General features: G+C 41.1%; 1 long non-coding RNA gene across 1 annotated transcript in view; it reads left to right on the plus strand.

The window, feature by feature from the left end:
• Positions 1-21,247, plus strand: part of LOC138368227 (uncharacterized) — a 147,069-nt gene that overhangs the window by 85,395 nt on the left and 40,427 nt on the right. The window contains exon 2 of the long non-coding RNA XR_011229545.1: positions 19,820-19,971. This is a non-coding gene — a long non-coding RNA (uncharacterized lncRNA). The remainder of the gene's footprint in view (positions 1-19,819; positions 19,972-21,247) is intronic.

The following is a 21,247-nucleotide window of genomic DNA, read 5'->3' on the forward strand; positions in this document are numbered from 1 at the left end:
AAACTGCCGCGTCAGCAGGAGGAGCTGCGCTGGCATCTATGTCGGGAACATGTGGTATGCTTGTTGTTGTTGGCCATTCCTCGCTGTTCCACGCCAATAAGGCTTTTATTCCTACTGCGTGAAACTCTAATAGTGTTAGTTTTTTTGTATCTGTTGAGTAGTGGTTATACAATGCGTATGCATTGTGCATGGCCATTTGCAGAAAATAGAAAGTGATCTTCTTGGTCCATTTGTGGGTTTTTCTTGCAAACTCATAATATTTGACCATTTGATCAAAATGATCAACACCTTTCATGAACTTATTGTAATCCACTATGGCCTTTGGTTTGTTCATTTTCACAACTTCTACTCCAGTTCTCCCATCACGTTTACGAACGCATTTCCTGCGCTGTGCTTGAGTAGTGTCGGCATTGTGGATATTGGTGATGACAGAGACGGGGCGCTTGTCCTTCCAAACTATAACAAAGGTGTTATCCTTACGCATGTATACGGTCGTGTCGGTTGCCATTTTACCCTTTACCACTTGTTGCAGATCCTTGGGGGCGCCACGTTGGAGTCTAAGTGTGCCACATGTGTAAACACCCACTTCACGTAATTGTTCTGTTAGGCTTACCGAGTTATAGTAGTTATCCATATACAAATGATAACCCTTGTTGACTAGGGGCACCATCAACCCCATCACGGTTTCCACTGTCGTTTTTCCAATTCCACAATACACATCAAATTTATATATGTAGCCTGATTTCCCTTCGGCCAACATATAAAATTTTACACCATATTTATCAGGCTTGTTGGGATTGTAGACCTTGAAAGAGAGGCGGCCGCGCCATGCTATTGTACCCTCATCGAGACTCAATTCTTTTTTGGGGATATATACAGATTCAAATTTTTCTGAAAAATAGTCCATTAGTGGTCTAACTTTTATCAATCTGTCACTACTATTCACTGGAACGCCTTTTTTGTTATACATGTGGAAGAACTTAGAAATGTGTTGGAACCGAGCAGACAACATAAACAAGTTGAAGAATCGACAATGCCACATCTAATTCGTCTGCCAGTACATCCTCATTGTAGGCATCTTCACTATGCCCATCAGTATGCACAGGGCCAAATATTGGGCCATTTCTTTCACCGACACTGGTTTCCACGTTTTTCTTGCTGACTCAGCCATGAGATGTATGACGTGTGTGGCATGCAAATTGGTTTCATACGCTAAGTATTCAACCACTGCTCTAGTGAAAAATAGTTGTAAAAACTGCAATGGAGTAGCAGGTAGTGGAATTGTTAGGCCAGGGGTTGCAGTAAAGTCATCAACGATGGGAGGAGTATTGCTACAATTCCACTCATCACCCAGCCTAGCCCTCTTTGGTACCGGACACGTGCGGTTACCGCGTGGCGGGGCTGGGGCTTCTTCATCACTCTCATCCTCACTCTCACTCGAAATATCATCATCACTTGTGGAAACCTCATAAAGCACATCATTTTCCGGTTCGTCAGCCTCCAAATCATCATCAGAAGACCCTGAAAAGGCTTCAACAATGTCGGGAATCTTGGATGGAGTGAGATTGACCCCACGATACAGATCGAAAATCCTGGCGATCTCTTCTGCTTTCCTAGATTTCCTACCTTTGTTTTGCGTTCCACTGCTTGTTCCTGGTGCAGCATCCATGTTGAAGGTATTGAATGGGTTTTAGGTACACGAGAATGGAAACGGAACGGAAATAAATGCGTAAAACGGGTCACGTTTGCCGCGAGAGGGGAGCGCAGTGTGGGCACTTGGCGTGTCAACAAAACAATGGGCCGACCACGTGACCGGGTAGGCCGAGATGCCATGTGTTCAGTGAGGGAGAACGGGATTTTCACGGAGAAAAATCTGAGAGTATCCCCATCCATTTCGGTTAGAAAATGGAATTTATAGAAATATTTTTTCGATGGACTACAAAAGTAGCCTGTTATGCGGAATCGTAAGAAAAAACGGTGACGAGCTATCTCTAATCTAAAGCGCGAAAGTGTTAATCGTACTTTTTCGGTCATATTTAACAACATATGTTTACAAGAAAGACTGCTACCAAAATATACTAATATATATATATATTATTAAATATGACCGAAAAAGTAAGATTAATAATTCTAACACGAATTTTCTCGATCTTTCGTACGTTTCTTTTCACTGTTGGTGGTAATTCAAAAATCAATTCTCCAAAATTCATTTTTATTTCTAGTCTGACGCGACACTTGAGCGCGTTTCGTAAAACTTATTACATTTTCAAAGACTTTAGTTTACACAAACACAACTGAATAGAACTTACACATCTTCGATTTGTTTATATCTACATTTGAGTGAGGTGGATGGGGTGAGGTGGTATTAATAGGGTATTAAATTCATCAACACAAGACAGAACACGAAACAATGGGTATTGAATGGAAGTGATTGTAGAAAGCCTATTAGTCCATATTTCTTGATGCTTCTATATTGGAACGGAGTCTTGAGGTGGGTAGAATATAGTTGTGCATTAATTGGCTGTTGATTGCTGGTGTTGACTTCTTGATGTGTAGTGCCTCGCAGACGTCAAGCCGCCTGCTATCGCTGTATCTATCGATGATTTCTGTGCTGTTTACTAGGATTTCTCTGGCGATGGTTTGGTTGTGGGAAGAGATTATATGTTCCTTAATGGAGCCCTGTTGCTTATGCATCGTTAAACGCCTAGAAAGAGATGTTGTTGTCTTGCCTATATACTGGTTTCTTTTGGAGCTTACAGTCCCCAAGAGGGCATTTGAAGGCATAGACGACGTTGGTCTCTTTTAAAGCGTTCTGCTTTGTGTCTGGAGAGTTTCTCATGAGTAGGCTGGCCGTTTTTCTGGTTTTATAGTAAATCGTCAGTTGTATCCTCTGATTTTTGTCTGTAGGGATAACGTTTCTATTAACAATATCTTTCAGGGCCCTTTCCTCTGTTTTATGAGCTGTGGAAAAGAAGTTCCTGTAAAATAGTCTAATAGGGGGTATAGGTGTTGTGTTAGTTGTCTCTTCAGAGGTTGCATGGCGTTTCACTTTCCTTCTTATGATGTCTTCGATGAAACCATTGGAGAAGCCGTTGTTGACTAGGACCTGCCTTACCCTACAGAGTTCTTCGTCGACTTGCTTCCATTCTGAGCTGTGGCTGAGAGCACGGTCGACATAGGCATTAACAACACTCCTCTTGTACCTGTCTGGGCAGTCGCTGTTGGCATTTAAGCACATTCCTATGTTCGTTTCCTTAGTGTAGACTGCAGTGTGGAAACCTCTGCTCTTTTCCATGACTGTTACATCTAGAAAGGGCAGCTTCCCATCCTTTTCCATCTCGTAAGTGAAACGCAGCACGGAACTCTGCTCAAATGCCTCCTTCAGCTCCTGCAGATGTCTGACATCAGGTACCTGTGTAAAAATGTCGTCAACATACCTGCAGTATATGGCCGGTTTCAAGTTCCTGTCGACTAAGACTTTTTGCTCGATGGTACCCATGTAGAAGTTTGCAAACAGGACACCTAGGGGAGAACCCATGGCAACCCCATCTACTTGTTTATACATATGCCGATCCGGGCTCAAGAAGGGTGCCTCTTTAGTACAAGCTTGGAGTAGTTTCCTTAGAATATTTTCTGGTATGTCAAGAGGAGTACAGGCCGGATCTCGATACACTCTGTCGGCTATCATCCCGATTGTCTCGTCCACAGGTACGTTGGTAAACAGTGATTCGACGTCCAACGAGGCTCTTATCCCTGTGGCCCGTGTGCCCCACAGTAAGTCAACAAATTCCTTTGGAGACTTCAGGCTGAAGGCGCAAGGGACATAAGGAGTCAGCAGGCCGTTGAGTCGCTTCGCCAGTCTGTACGTGGGTGTGGGTATCTGTCTAATGATTGGCCGAAGTGGGTTTCCAGGCTTGTGTGTCTTGACATTTCCATACGCATATCCAGGTTTATATTCCCCAATAATCTATGGCAGGTGGAGTCCGGATTTCTTGGCGTTCACAGTTTCGATCAGTTTGTTGACCTTTGCTTTCAATTCGGCTGTAGTGTCCTTCGTTACCCTTTGGAATTTAGTTTGGTCAGAGAGTATGAGGTTCATTTTCGCCAGATCTTCGTCTTTTTTAAGAATGACGTATATTGGCGACTCGTCACCTCTCCTGACAACTATCTCCTTGTTCTCACGAAGGCTTTTAGCTGCCGCTTTGAGGTCGGGGGGACAGTATGGTGCTTCTGTAGTTGCCTCGATTCTTTCCTCCTTCCGCAATAAGTTCTGCTTGTAAGGTATCTTTGGTAGTGACCTTCTTTTGTGTCTCGAGGTCGAATATGTCGTCCAACAGAATTTCTAACTCCACTTTCCGGGCCATCTCACTCGGTCTGGACATAACATGACAGTTTATACCCAGATTTAGGAGAGTGACTTGGTCCTCAGTGAGGTTAATTCCTGCCAGGTTCAGGAAGCCATCTCTTGGTCGTGGAATTGCCATAGGTCCTCCATATAACGTTGTTAGTTTCTTGATAATCCTTGTGTGTTTCTTGATAATCCATAATGCAGGAGCTGAAGGAGGCGTTTGAGCAGAGTTCCGTCCTGCGTTTCACTTACGAGATGGAAAAGGATGGGAAGCTGCCCTTTCTAGATGTAACAGTCATGGAAAAGAGCAGAGGTTTCCACACTGCAGTCTACACTAAGGAAACGAACATAGGAATGTGCTTAAATGCCAACAGCGACTGCCCAGACAGGTACAAGAGGAGTGTTGTTAATGCCTATGTCGACCGTGCTCTCAGCCACAGCTCAGAATGGAAGCAAGTCGACGAAGAACTCTGTAGGGTAAGGCAGGTCCTAGTCAACAACGGCTTCTCCAATGGTTTCATCGAAGACATCATAAGAAGGAAAGTGAAACGCCATGCAACCTCTGAAGAGACAACTAACACAACACCTATACCCCCTATTAGACTATTTTACAGGAACTTCTTTTCCACAGCTCATAAAACAGAGGAAAGGGTCCTGAAAGATATTGTTAATAGAAACGTTATCCCTACAGACAAAAATCAGAGGATACAACTGACGATTTACTATAAAACCAGAAAAACGGCCAGCCTACTCATGAGAAACTCTCCAGACACAAAGCAGAACGCTTTAAAAGAGACCAACGTCGTCTATGCCTTCAAATGCCCTCTTGGGGACTGTAAGCTCCAAAAGAAACCAGTATATAGGCAAGACAACAACATCTCTTTCTAGGCGTTTAACGATGCATAAGCAACAGGGCTCCATTAAGGAACATATAATCTCTTCCCACAACCAAACCATCGCCAGAGAAATCCTAGTAAACAGCACAGAAATCATCGATAGATACAGCGATAGCAGGCGGCTTGACGTCTGCGAGGCACTACACATCAAGAAGTCAACACCAGCAATCAACAGCCAATTAATGCACAACTATATTCTACCCACCTCAAGACTCCGTTCCAATATAGAAGCATCAAGAAATATGGACCAATAGGCTTTCTACAATCACTTCCATTCAATACCCATTGTTTCGTGTTCTGTCTTGTGTTGATGAATTTAATACCCTATTAATACCACCTCACCCCATCCACCTCACTCAAATGTAGATATAAACAAATCGAAGATGTGTAAGTTCTATTCAGTTGTGTTTGTGTAAACTAAAGTCTTTGAAAATGTAATAAGTTTTACGAAACGCGCTCAAGTGTCGCGTCAGACTAGAAATAAAAATGAATTTTGGAGAATTGATTTTTGAATTACCACCAACAGTGAAAAGAAACGTACGAAAGATCGAGAAAATTCGTGTTAGAATTATTAATCTTACTTTTTCGGTCATATTTAATAATATATGTCTACAGGAAAGACTGCTACCAAAATATACTAATAATATATATATATATGTACGTATGTATGTATGTATGTATGTACAGTGGTACTTCGCATAACGATCGCACCAAAAGGCGAACATTTTGGATAGCGAACTGCCCGATTGGCATCAAATTGTCCCGTATGGCGAATGCTCGTTTGAATAACGTCAACACCACATGGTGGGGGTCGCGCTGCTTCTTGCACATTCTCGGACGCCTCTGACGATGCACATAAATTATGTTATTCTTGTTTAACCCTCAAACCGCGCATATCATATATAAATGATATTGGTGACAAAATCGAAACCGCGCACATCATTTATATATGATTTCGTGTCTAGCGCTATAATTTAAACGCCCCGCCTGGGATAGGGGCAGCTATAGTACAACCACGACCGATAGTTGTCAGATGCCACCTAGAAAAAAAATCCAGGCCAACATTCTTGGGTGTTACAGCGTCAGTATTGAGCAAGCCACCAAGGCTGGCGCACGCAGCACGAGCTCACAGCACCGCTGTTCAGCTTGTGACCACAGCATCGCCTACAAATACCATAATATAAATGATACTGCTATTATTTAGCTGTGATAGTATTACTGAAGCCCCCTGACTGTGATAAAACTGACCAGGATTCTGATAATAGCAAGATTGTGGAGATATTTAGCGCTGTGCTCCATGGAGGGAGGAGTAAGGCTGTGGGAGGAAGGGTTGTGGCATCGTTTTCTGACTGTGTGTGGCCACCATTTATTGACTGCACTCACCATACCAGCTTAGTGGTTCGATATGGTGAACACAAATGTAGATACTTATATATAACGTGTGTATAGTGTGAGATAACAGCGAGAGGAGTAGGTTGTAGGTTGGGAGCCGCCATTTTGGTGAGGGAGGAGCGTTGTCTGCATGACTTGGCATGGTGTTTACTGATGGCCACTATGGCCTTTGGGCACCATACCAGCTTATTTGTTCAGGTATAGTGAATAAAACAGGTAGATACTTATATATAATGTGTGTATATATCATAATAACACCACAAACAATATTGTTGGATGACAAATATTAGTGCGTCTGGCCTTGAGGGCGGCCGCTGATCAGCTGACTGTGTGAGTAGCTACGTCTTATGGCCTTTACTCACCATACAAGCTTAGATGTACAGTTATGGTGAACAAAACATGTAAATACGTATATATAACGTCTGTGTATAGTGAATAAATACAGAAAGAGTATTGTGAGAGGGTGAGTGAGGTGGTGTTGAGGGAGGGAGTGGCAGTGTGTGGCTCGCTGGTGTTTGGCGGTCACTCCTCGTTGCTTTTTGACTCACAAGACCAACTTAGTAGTTCGTTATGGTGTACAAAACATGCAAATACTTATATATAACCTGTGTATATAGTGTAACAACAGCAAAACTATTTGTTTATTGTTTTATGAACATAATAATTGAATCACTAATATGCACACCATAATTTTGAGTACAGCGATGGTTCACACATTTTATAATATAAATATACCACAATTCACTGTATGGAATAATATTACTGCAAAAAACTAAGAAAAAATCAATCAGAGACATTGAAATAATTAGGTAATAATATATTTGTGGCAACTGCCATCTGACAGCTCGGGCGGAGTAGACCTCGTCTGGCGAAGGCTCTGCCAACGCCCCTTTTTTGCCACACTTCCCTACCCTATTGCGGCTAAAATATGCAACCTACGATTTTTTTGTTATTTTTTCCGTGATCAAGGAACAAAAATGAACACTTCTATAAGACAAAAGAATTTTTTGGAATTTTTTTTTTTTGTTGTTGCGCCTGTGGGTGTGAATTCCATTTGGGCCCCTAGAGGTTTGAGGGTTAAAGATGCTAATGATACTGGGATATAAAGGGGTGACTGCTGAGATGTTGCAAAGCATTAATGTTATTGTAGAAAAAAATAAATGAAATTTCTGAAATACAACAAATGTCAAAAAGGTTCGTACGGTGTTCGGCAGGTAGGCTGCTCCATTACAACAATCTTTCTGTTTCAAGTGTGTTCCATTTGTTTTGTATTTGTCATTTATTTAGTTATTTATTTGTTTATATATACAAATAAATCAATAAATGACAAATACAAAACAAATGGAACACTTGAAACAGAAAGATTGTTATACTGTAGCAGCCTACCTGCCGAACACCGAACAAACCTCTTTGACATTTGTTGTATTTGTATTTATGTCTCAATAATGGAGCAGCCTACCTTACACTGAACAAACCTTTTTGACATTTTCCTTTCTTCAGATTTGTTCAATATTTATTTTTCATTTGTCTTATATAAAAAGGATCGTTCGGTGGTCAGCAGGTAGGCTGCTCCATGTTTCTTACATAAGAAAATGTAAATAATAAAAAATGAAGAATTTTGAAAACCAGAACAAATGTCAAAAAAGTTCGTTCGGTGGTCTACAGGTAGGCTGCTCCATGTTTCTTAAATAAAAAAAAAAAAACGAAAAATAAAAAAACAGTTGAAACAATTTGAAAAATGGACAAATGCCATTAACCCTTAAATAGTGCATCGCATTATATGGTGCTTTGACTGACTTCCAGTAAATTGCGCATCGCATCATATGATGCTTTGGAGTACAATGCAAAATTTTAAACGGCCTGCGGATACACGGAGTTCACAACACCTTCATCAGGGCTCTTGTAAACAGACACCATTTTTTTTTTTTAAATCGTGGGCCAAATTTCCGGGGGTTAGGGGCCTCAGTATTGAGTGAGCTACCAAGCCTGATGCACGCAGCATGAGCTCACAGCACTCCTGTTCAGCTTGTGACCACAGCATCGCCAAAAAATGCCATAATGTACTTGTTTATGCTATTATGTAGCTATGATATTATTACAGAAGACCCCTGACTGATAAAACTGACCAGGGTTCTGATAATAGCAGGATTGTGGTGATATTTAGTGCTGTGCTCCATGGAGGGAGGAGTAATGCTGTGGGCGGGGAGGGTAGTGGCGTTGTCTTCTGACTGTGTGTGGCCACTTTTTATTGACTGCACTCACCATACCAGCTTGGTGGTTCGTTATGGTGAACACAAATGTAGATACTTATATGTAACGTGTGTATAGAAGGTATAAACAGCAAGAGGAGTAGGTTGGGAGCCGCCATTTTGGTGAGGGCGGTGGCGTCGTCTGCACGACGTATCATGTTGTTTACTGGTGACCACGATGGTCTTTGGGCACCATTCCAGTTTACTTGTACAAGTATGGTGAATAAAACAGGTAGGTATTTATATATAATGTGTGTATATAGCGTAATAACACCACAAACAGTATTGTTGGAGGAGAAATATTAGTGTGTCTGGCCTTGAGGTCGGTAGCCATCAGCTGACTGTGTGAGTAGCTACATCTTTGTGCCTTTGCTCACCATACAAGCTTAGATGTACAGTTATGGAGAACAAAACATGTAAATACTTATATATAACATCTGTATATGAAAGCAAAAACAGTATGGTGGGAGGAGAATGGTGGCAAGTCAGGTGAGGTGAGGGAGGGAGGGAGTGGCAGCCAGTGGCGGGCTGCCACTGCCACTCAGCATACCAACTTAGTGGTTCGTTATGGTGAACACGAATGTAGATACTTATATATAGTGTCTGTATATAGTGAATAAAAGTAAAAACAGTATTGTGGGAGGAGAATGTGGGTGAGTCAGGTGACTTGAGGGAGGGAGTAAGTAGCAGCCAGTGGCAGGCTGCCACTGGCAATGCTGGTCGGCATGCCAACTTAGTTTTTCGTTATGGTGAACACGAATGTAGATACTTATATATAATGTCTGTATATAGTGAATAAAAGCGAAAACAGTATGATGGGAGGAGAATGTGGGAGAGTGAGGTGTTGAGGGAGGGAGTGAGTGGCTGGCTGGTACACGGCGGTCACTCCTCGTTACTTTTTGACTCATAATAGCAACTTAGTGGTTCGTTATGGTGAACAAAACATGCAGATACTTATATATAACCCTGTGTATATAGTGTAATAACCGACAATGTATTTGTTCACTGATGAACATAATTGAATCAACAATATGCACATTATATTTTTGAGTACAGCGATGATTCACTCATTTTATTATATACATATATCACACTACTCAGTATTGAATAATATTACAGCAAAAAAACTATGAAAAATCAATCAGAGACATTGAAATAATTAGGTAATTATCTCTCTGTGGCAACTCCGGCCTGACAGCTGGCGAGCAACAGACCGCCTGGGATGCACGCTGAGTCAGCACCTGTTTTTTTGCCAGACTTCCTCGCTGTATAGCGGGCAATATATGCCACTTAGGATTTTTATATTATTTTTTCCATGATCAGTGAGCACAAATTAACAGATTAGGAAGAATTTTTTTTTATGCGCCTGTGGGTGTCAAATGGTATATAGCCATGCGCCATTTAGGGGTTAAAGTTCGTTCAATGTTTGTCGGGTAGGTTGCTCCATGTTTCTTAAATGAAAAAAAAAGAAAAATAAAGAAACAGTTGAAACAATTTAAAAAATGGACAAATGCCATAAAGGTTCGTTCAGTGTTTCTCTGGTAGGCTGCTCCATTATTGAGACGTAAGTGACAAACACAAAACAAATGGAACACATATGAAACAAAGAAAGATTGTCGTAATGGAGCAGCCTACCCGACAAACACTGAACAAACCTTTTGCTATTACAAATATGAAAGACTAGGGCTGCTGGCTGGGTTAGTACTGCATGAGCAACCATTTGTGGCACATATGCCTCTGGCTCCCAAACACCTGTCCAACACGGTGTTGAAAGATTGTGCTCGGTCGGTGAAATTCAGACCTTATTGTTTGAAGAACATAAGGGTCATAATATTGGTGGAGCTAGGTGCAATAAGGACTTAACACAACGGTCGTATGCAAGAGATACAGCACCTATGAGCATGATACAGCAAGCGTATCATGTTGTAGCTTTGAGCCCCACCCTTGCCATCTCCAATTTATATAGATGATTTATTCTCTGCGTTCAATGATGATGCATCTGATACAAGTAGCATAGATGAACAGTGTTAGCGGCTTCCATGGTGGTGTTTTCCTTAGATATTTTCAAGAATACCTGAATCTCTTCCTGACTGACGGACACTCTTTGTGGCTAGCTGAATCTCTTCCTGTGTGGGACCTTACAAATCGATATTTTCAAGACTACCTTTCAATATGAGCGTTTCCAATAATCGTTTCAATACTACCTTATGCTTTACGAGCTTGGCTACATACCACGTACAAGTACTATAGCTAAGGGTGTACGTGAGTGCGTTATTTGTAAGCACACAGAACGATGAAACGGGAAGCGAAAATCTATTTGTAGCTGGTACAACAAGAGTAAAGTCGTGCTGTGTACCATGGACTACTTTGTTGATTATTACACACCTCCAAAGTACTGAGTGTGTAATACAGAGTGTGTTACTGTGTAAATAGTATGTGAAACTGTACATAATGTAATTTTAGGGAATTTTTGCCACGTAATATTGTGACAAATAAACATTTATTGTGGACACAATACTGATACATGTATCACAGTTCTATGGAACACTATGAACATTCTACTGTATACATATTGTAAAGGTCACAAATATGCATCATATACGATAAAAGAAACAAATAAAACTGCATTGGAAATACAGTGGTACCTTGGAATGCGAGTGTCCCTGTATGCGAGTTTTTCGAAATACGAGCAGGATTTCCTCGAAAAATATGTCTCGGAACGCGAGGGTTACCTCGGGACACGAGTTTGTTGATACACGTATGGGCCAACCCAGCGCGTGGTGGTTCAGCGATAGTCGCCCCTCAGTTTACCATTGTCTCGCGCCCAGTGACTAACCCACATCAATTCTTCTCGCGGATTTTCAGTGTTTTGTTGGATTTTTGGTGATTTGACTATACTATTTGTTATTATATATCTCACCATGGGTCCCAAGAAAGGCAGTGGTAAGGATAAAGGCCAGAAAGCCCATGTGAGGATGACAATAGAGGAGAAACAAGAGATCATTCGGAAGCATGAGAAAGGTACACGAGTTGTTGAACTTTGTAGGCAGTACAACAAAGCCACATCAACAATATGCACTATACTTAAGAAGAAAAATGAGATTATGAATGCTAAAGTGGCAAAAGGAGTCAGAACAATAACGAAACAAAGACCACAAATACTTGAAGAAGTGGAAAAGTTGTTATTAATTTGGATACACGACAAGGAGTTAAGGGGTGACAGTGTTTCGGAGGCCATTATTTGTGAGAAAGCCAGGGTTTGGACAGATTTGTGGTGAGGAAATCGAGCAGTGAGCCTCAACCAAGACCTAGTGGCACTCAGATAAAACGTCCCAGGGAGAGCACACCAGAAAGGTCTTCACTGCCTGATGTGATAATGGAAGGGGACTCCCCTTCCAAACAGTAACTCCTCTCCTCCTCCCCCTTCCTCACCATCTTCCATAAGCCTACAGCATTCAACAGCAAGGTAAGTAATAACTTGAACATAGTTTTGTAGGTATATTTAGATGAATTAGGTATAAAAATTTAGTTTGATGTGGGGTTTTTGGGGTAGTCAGGAACGGATTAATTCATTTCTCTTTATTTCTTATGGGGAAATTAGCTTCAGAATACGAGTTTTCGGAATACGAGGCGTCTCCAGGAACCAATTAAACTCTTAAACTGAGGTATGCCTGTACATAGAACAAATATTTGAAAATATATTTGTGGCTACACGCAGTGGTTGAATGGCCTGCGCGACCGTGTTTGGGGGCTTCACACAGGGGCGATCAGCCTCTGATGACGTCACAGTGCACCTTGTCCATGTCTTCACAGCCAGAGTAAGTGGAATTTGGTAATTATTTTTACATAGACATGATCAGGGAAGGTAATTTATCATTTTACAAAGAAAAATGATTTTTTGGGAAAACTTGATGTCATGCACACTGGGGGAATTTCACAATGAACACAGCGCATCACAGTGGTTAAATGGGGACATTCGTTTTGTATGACGTCCATTTCACATGACGAACATGGCGCCGTAATGGATTAAATTTGTTATTTGAGGCTCTCCTTCAGAGCAGGAGAGATTGCTGAAATTGAGGGAATACAGAGAACATATACGGCACGCATAGACGAGATAAAGCACCTAAATTATTGGGATCGTCTCAAAGCTCTCCAAATGTACTCACTAGAAAGGAGATGAGAGAGATACCAAATAATATCCACATGGAAAATACTAGAGGAACAAGTCCCAAATCTGCACAGTAAAATAACAACGTACTAGAGTGAACGACATGGAAGAAAATACAGAATAGAACCAGTGAAGAGCAGAGGTGCCATGGGCACAATCAGAGAACATTGTATGAACATCAGAGGTCCACGGTTGTTCAACGTCCTACCAGCAAGCATCAGAAATATTGCCGGAACAACCGTGGACATCTTGAAGAGGAAACTAGACTGTCTCCTAAAAGGAGTGCCGGACCAACCGGGCTGTGGTGGGTATGTGGGCCTGCGGGCCGCTCCAAGCAACAGCCTGGTGGACCAAACTCTCACAAGTCAAGTCAAGCCTGGCCTTGGGCCGGGCTTGGGGAGTAGAAGAACTCTCAGAACCCCATCAACCAGGTATCAACCAGGTATCAACTAGGTATCAACTAGGTATCACTGTGTGCATATATATATATATATATATATTTATATATAGGTTGATACAAAAATAATACAAAAAGTGCTTAAAGGTTATGGATCTCTTGAAAAAAACGACAATGAGAAACATTGATGAATGTCACAGACGGGTTCGATCATTGTTGCAAGTCAAACACTTCTTCGAATTCCTCTGAAGTTGGACTTGTGCCCAAGACGCAACAGGCATTTCCCCTCTGAATCGCAACACTGAGGCACTGGAACAAGAAACTTTTTGCTCTCTGGTCTTTTATAGCGCTGATCAATTTGTCCCCCAATTCCTTCAGGAACTTCACTGCACATTTTCCCCATGAACCAAGGGTCTCCGGGCCGATCGGAACAAAGCTGTAGCAGTGTGCCAGACCTCTGTATTTAATAATTTTCTGTGATTCCCTGAAAGAAGCAGCACCACCGCTTTCACATATATATCATATATATCCTCAGGATCTGAGGATATATATATATATATATATATATATATATATATATATATATATATATATATATATATATATATATATACACAGTATATATATATAATATATATTGACATTATTAGGCGATGCTGTGGTCACAAGCAGAACAGCAGTGCTGTGAGCTCATGCTGCATGCACCAGCCTTGGTTGCCCACGCAGTACTGAGGCTCTCACACCTGGGAATGTGGCCCACCATTTTTTTTATTAAAATGGCATCTGTTTACAATAGCCCTGAGGAAGCTGATGTGAACCCCATGTTGCTGCAGGAGTTTTGAATGGAACGCTAAAAACATAAATACCCGGAGGCACGTTGCGCACTCCTGTCGAGGGCCTGCAGGTGCGTTGCGCAGTTTAGGGGTTAACTGTTTTTCTAGTGTTTTGACTTGTACGCTTGTTAACCCTCAAACCGCTAGGGGCCCAAATGGAATTCACACCCACAGGCGCAACAAAAAAAAAAAATCCAAAAAATTCTTTCGTCTTATAGAAGTGTTCATTTTTGTTCCCTGATCACGGAAAAAATAACAAAAAAATCGTAGGTGGCATATTTTAGCCGCAATAGGGTAGGGAAGTGTGGCAAAAAAGGGGCGTTGGCAGAGCCTTCGCCAGATGAGGTCTACTCCGCCCGAGCTGTCAGACGGCAGTTGCCACAAATAGATTATTACCTAATTATTTCAATGTCTCTGATTGATTTTTTCTTAGTTTTTTTGCAGTAATATTATTCCATACAGTGAATTGTGGTATATTTATATTATAAAATGTGTGAACCATCGCTGTACTCAAAATTATGGTGTGCATATTAGTGATTCAATTATTATGTTCATAAAACAATAAACAAATAGTTTTGCTGTTGTTACACTATATACACAGGTTATATATAAGTATTTGCATGTTTTGTACACCATAACGAACTACTAAGTTGGTCTTGTGAGTCAAAAAGCAACGAGGAGTGACCGCCAAACACCAGCGAGCCACTCACTCCCTCAACACCACCTCACCCTCATTTACCTCCCACAATACTCTTTCTGTATTTATTCACTATACACAGACGTTATATATACGTATTTACATGTTTTGTTCACCATAACTGTACATCTAAGCTTGTATGGTGAGTAAAGGCCACAAAGACGTAGCTACTCACACAGCTGATCGGTGGCCGCCCTCAAGGCCAGACGCACTAATATTTGTCCTTCAACAATACTGTTTGTGGTGTTATTACGCTATATACACATATTATATATAAGTATCTACCTGTTTTATTCACCATACCTGAACAAATAAGCTGGTATGGTGCCCAAAGACTATTGTGGTCATCAGTAAACAACATGATAAGTCGTGCAGACGACGCCACTGCCCTTACCAAAATGGCGGCTCCCAACCTCCTCCTCTTGCTGTTTATACCCTATATACACACGTTATATATAAGTATCTACATTTGTGTTCACCATATCGAACCACTAAGCTGGTATGGTGAGTGCAGTCAATAAATGGTGGCCACACACAGTCAGAAGACGACGCCACAACCCTCCCTCGCACAGCCTTACGCCTCCCTCCATGGAGCACAGCGCTAAATATCACCACAATCCTGCTATTATCAGAATCCTGGTCAGTTTTATCACAGTCAGGGGGCTTCAGTAATACTCTCACTGCTAAATAATAGCAGTATCATATATATTATGGTATTTGTAGGCGATGCTGTGGTCACAAGCTGAACAGCGGTGCTGTGAGCTCGTGCTGCGTGCGCCAGCCTTGGTGGCTTGCTCAATACTGACGCTGTAACACCCAAGAATGTTGGCCTGGATTTTTTTTCTAGGTGGCATCTGGCAACTATCGGTCGTGGCTGTACTATAGCTGCCCCTATCCCAGGCGGGGAGTTTAAATTATAGCGCTAGACACGAAATCATATATAAATGATGTGCGCGGTTTCGGTTTTGTCACTGATATCATTTATATATGATATGCGCGGTTTGAGGGTTAATGATAAGGATCTATAATTTAGAGGTTCCTCTCGACTACTATTTTTATAGATTTGTACTATGTTTGCCTTTTTCCATATGTCTGCTAAGATTCCTGTGTACAAGGATGTCGTGATTATTAATTGAGTGGAATGCTCAGCTCAGATGCACATTCTCGCAGCACCCAAGGTGAAACTCCATCAGGTCCAACCACTTTATTTCTTCCTAGCCCCTTGAGTAATTTTTCCACTTTGTCTTGAGATACCACTATGTATTCTATGGCGTGCCCTGGAATTAGTATTTGTTCCGGCTCTTTTAAATCCTCATTTTTTACAAACACATTTTTTGGAACTGTTCATTTAGTGTTTCACACATTTCTTTTTCATTGTCAGTAGTCCTGTTCCCCATTCTCAATTTCTGGATTTTATCTTTTACATGCAGCTTGCTTTTAACCCTTTAACTGCGCGGCCTATAAATATGACACCCCCAAGTGCGCAGGAAATAAATTCTCTTGAAAAAATATTTTTGTTTTTTTTAAATGTCAAAAACCCTTCCCCCAGTATGGGTATGTCAAAAAAAATTCAAATTTGTACTTACTTTTGCTGCTATGGGGGTCTGTAAGTTGGCGAGTGACGTCATCATTTCCCATTCGCCCGTGCAGTAAGCTCCCGCGGCCGGTGGGGTACCCGGGGCGAGGCGCGCGAGTTGCCGCGAATATATTTTTGTTCATTTTTTGCGCACAGTTCCAAATATATTTTATTTGTTTTTACGTGCTAATCCTATGTAAAATGCACATGTACACTATATTATGGCAGTAAAACATCTGTACTGTCTGAGGACACTGTGTTATGTGCATGATACTTGTGTACACATATGTTGCACATATTTACCATGTATCATGCTAATTTATGTATATATACAATCTATTTACAGACTATACACTGTCACACACTATATACATTCACCATCAACACATTCAGAACACTGCGAGTGTGGACCAGCCACACCCAGCCAGCCCTCCCTCACTCCCCCAACATCTTACTCGCCAACATTGCTCCTCCAAATCATACAGTTATTCACACCAATGTTTCATGTTCATTTATGTATATTTACAACATATGTACACACTATACACTGTCACACACTATATACATTCACCATCAACACACTCAGAACACTGCGAGTGTGAGCAGCCACACCCAGCCAGCCCTCCCTCACTCCAACATCTTACTCGCCAACATTGCTTCTCCCACCGTACTGTTATTGTATTTATTACACGATTTACACATTTTATATATACCTATCTACATGTTTTATTTACCAGAACTATGCAAGTAAGCCGGTATTGTGTCCAAATAGTACAGTGGCCACCATACACTGCATGACAAATCACACAGCAGACGATGCCATGATTACGACATCACCTTCCTCACCAAAATAGCTCCTCACAACATACTCCTGGTGCTGTTATTACACTATTCACACACACTGTATATACCCATGTACATGTGTGTTCCCCATAGCGAACCACGAAGCTAGTACGGTGAGCAAAACAAGAGTTACTGCCACACAGTGAGGCTACCTCAATTCTCTCCCTCCCTCACCAAAATTCCTCCTTGCTACGCACAACGCTCATTATAACCACAATCCTGGTCACTAATACCTGTAAATGAATAATTGACAACAAGTATATTTTGAAAAGGAACCTAAAAAGTTGTTTGAAGATTCCTAGATGGACGAAATAATGCTGTGGTGCTGTGGCTAGCGCTGTGAACATTGTGAACAGCATTGAATCACTGATATTTGAACATTGTACCCAGTCATTATCACACTCGGGCTCTTCTAAAATACTATCATGGCTAAATAAAACAGATTATATATATATTTTGACAATATTAGGCGATGCTGTGATCACACGCTGATCAGCAGTACTGTGCGCTCGTGCTGCGAGCACCAGCCTTGGTTGCTCACTCACTACTGAGGCTCTGACACCCGGCAATGTGGACCAGGATTTTTTTTAAGATGGTGTCTGTTTACAAGAGCCCTGAGGAAACTGATGTGAACCCCATGTAGCCGCGGAAGTTTTGAATGGAACGTGAAAAACAAAAACACCCGGAGGCGTGTTGCGCACCCAAAGCCTGGGCCTGCAGGCGCGTTGCGCAGTTAAATGGTTAATGAATGTATAGAAAAGGCTTGGATCTGTTTCACATTTGTCCACCATACCTTTCTCAAAGTTCCTTTCTGCCTCTCTCCTCACCGCTGTGTAATTATTTCTTGCTTGCTTGTAGTGCTGGTATGTTTGCAGGTTAGGCCTCTTTCAATATTGAATGCATTTTCTCTTCTTTTCCTTCCTGGCCCTCTTTCAATTTCTGTTGAACCAATCCTGTTTTCTGGTCCTGCATCTCTGTTTTGGTATGAATGTTTAAAGGCCTTCATCATATATTTTGCAAAATTTGGCATACATTTCATTTACTTCCTTGCCTAGCAACAAGTTGAGCTAGGCAATATACAAGCTACACTAAGCTTTAAATTTTCTCGGTACCTAGTGTTACCCAATCTCCTAATTTTTATGTAATATCAAACAACCTTATCATTGTGTTCATTGCTGTCTTCTTTTATGTGCTAGCCATATGCTGTATTGTGACTACCAATTTTTGTCAACTACCATTCAAGCTGTCATTGCAATCAATCTTAGCTACCTATGTGCTTTAATATACTGTACCTACAATTTTCTCTTATCTTTTTTTTTCATTTCATGTAATCTGTTATCATTTTTTTGTCTATAAATTTTGCAAGTATTCACCTCCTTAAAATTTTCTTAGATTAAGGACCTGCCCAAAACGCTGCGCGTGCTAGTGGCTTTACAAGACTGTAATTACCATATTTGTATCTCTCACATTCCTTATGTACATTCTTGTATATGCATAAATAAATAAATAAATAAATAAATAAATAAATAAGTTAGTCCAATAAAACTCAATAAAGAATTTTGTAAGTCCCCCATAGTGACCTCTTGAAAGTCAAGTTTATCACCTGTTTCAATGTTCCCATTCTCTTCTAGATTATATTGCAAAGCATATTTAATTTCTAACAGGATATGATCACTCTATCTAAAGAGTGTGAAAGACTTACCTTGTGGTTATCTTGAGATGATTTCAGGGCTTAGCGTACCCGCGGCCTGGTCCTCAACCAGGCCTCTTTTCTGTTACACACCCCCAGGAAGCAGCCCGTAGTAGCTGTCTAACTCCCAGATACCTATTTACTGCTAGGTGAATAGGAGCATCAGGGTGAAAGAAACTGCCCATTTGTTTCTGCCTCCACCCGGTATCGAACCCGGAACATCAGGACTACAAATCCCAAGCGCTGTTCACTCAGCTGTCAGGCTCCAATTGGGTCTTGACTTGGTCATGAACCAAGGCCCATTGCTTTACATAAATCTCACAAATATACAAGTACGGTTCTTTTTTATCCTATACAAGGTAGTGACAAATCAACTCAGTTGACAAGAAGCAAATTTTAAATCTTGCAGCTTCCAGAACAAAGGGGGGATATAGATTAAAGCTAAGAAAACAAAGGTGTCAACAAAATATGAGTGTTATCTTGTGAACAGAGTTCTGGAGGGTTGGAACAGTATAAGTGAGGTGTTGGTGCATACCATAAACTATGAGTAGTTTCAAAGCGTTATATGATAAAGATTATAGATACGAAGGGACAGCACGAATGTAACTCATCCTGTGACTACATTTAGGTCATTACTCACCTTTAATTTCCCACATATCTGTAATTTTCATGATGACATATATTGCCGTTGTTTCTACACACCTTCTAATGTGAGTCTCTCCCACAGGGTCCACTCCGTCACCGGAAGGAGCAGGCTTGAGCTTTCCAGGTTACACAGTTGGTTGCACTGCACACTACATTTACCCTTTACCTTGAGAACAGTCCTTGCTTCTCCCATCTCTTCACGCGCCCCAGCACACCTACCATCTTGTCTTTAAGGTATGTAGATGTCTGAGACTGAGAGAGACACTCGCCTCCTAACTGTCTTGTTTGTCTTCATAGTTGGGTGTTACTAAGGCAACATTTATTCACAGAATTGAATTCATCATGAAGCCAAAGACAGGTTACAATCAGTTCAAAACTTAATAATTAAAATATATATATCCTCACAGGACTACCTATAATTGGAGGATTCCAAGTTATTAACTACAGGGATACCTTGGTTTTCGAATTTAATCTGTTCCTAGAGACAGTTCGTAAACCAAAAATTCGTAAACTGAAACAAATTTTCCCATAAAAAAATAATGTAAATTGAATTAATCCTTTCCACGCACCCAAAAATAATAACTGAAAATTACATTTTATAAATAATAATACTGTACTCATATTTGTCATATACAAAACAATCAAGTATAAATATAAACCATAAATAAAATAAATGAACATTTAACTGCACTTTAACTTTACTAAGGACTCTTGTTTGCGTAAAGGGGACGGTGAGGAGGGAGGGAGGAGCAGTGTTGGTGTATGGTGAAAATGAGGAGAAGGGGGGTGGAAGGGAAGTGGCGAGACCATCCACCAAACATTTTCATATTTTCTAAACGTGCTAAAAACGACATTTCATTGTTTCGGCACGTTTTAAATTACATTTCATATACATATTTTGAGAATTTGTAAAGACCAGTATAAAACGTGAGGTCATAGTTTTAATAAAACGTGTTTTAAGTGTTATGATATAACGTTTTAACCACTTAACTGCGTCAGCCGAGTATTCTCAGTTGGCGGGAAACTGCGCCAACCGAGAAAACTCTTTTGGATTTTTCCGTACCCATTCTAAATGTGTGCGAGGCTGGTTGTGTATAAAATGGACTCTTAGGACCTCCAGTGAGAGGCAGCCATCTTGGAAAAAATTCCCAGAATGCCCTAGGGCTGCTGGCTGGGTTAGTACTGAATGAGCAACCATGGATGGCGCACGCGCCTCTGGCTCCCAAACACGTGTCAAACACGGTGTTGAAAGATAATGCTCTATTGGTGAAATTCAAACCTTATTGTTTGAAGAACATAAGGGTCATAATATTGGTGAAGTTAGGCATAATAAGGACCTAACACAAAGGTCGGATGCACGTGATACAGCACCTATGAGGACGATACAGCGAGTGTATCCAGTTGTAGCTCTGAGCGTCACCCTTGCAATCCTATGCTATCTCCAATTTATTTTGATGATACATAGATGAATTCGCTTTCTGCGTTCAGTGATGATGCATCTGATAGAAGT

The sequence above is a fragment of the Procambarus clarkii genome, chromosome 24 (assembly GCF_040958095.1).
Source record: "Procambarus clarkii isolate CNS0578487 chromosome 24, FALCON_Pclarkii_2.0, whole genome shotgun sequence".
NCBI classification, from domain to species: domain Eukaryota; kingdom Metazoa; phylum Arthropoda; class Malacostraca; order Decapoda; family Cambaridae; genus Procambarus; species Procambarus clarkii.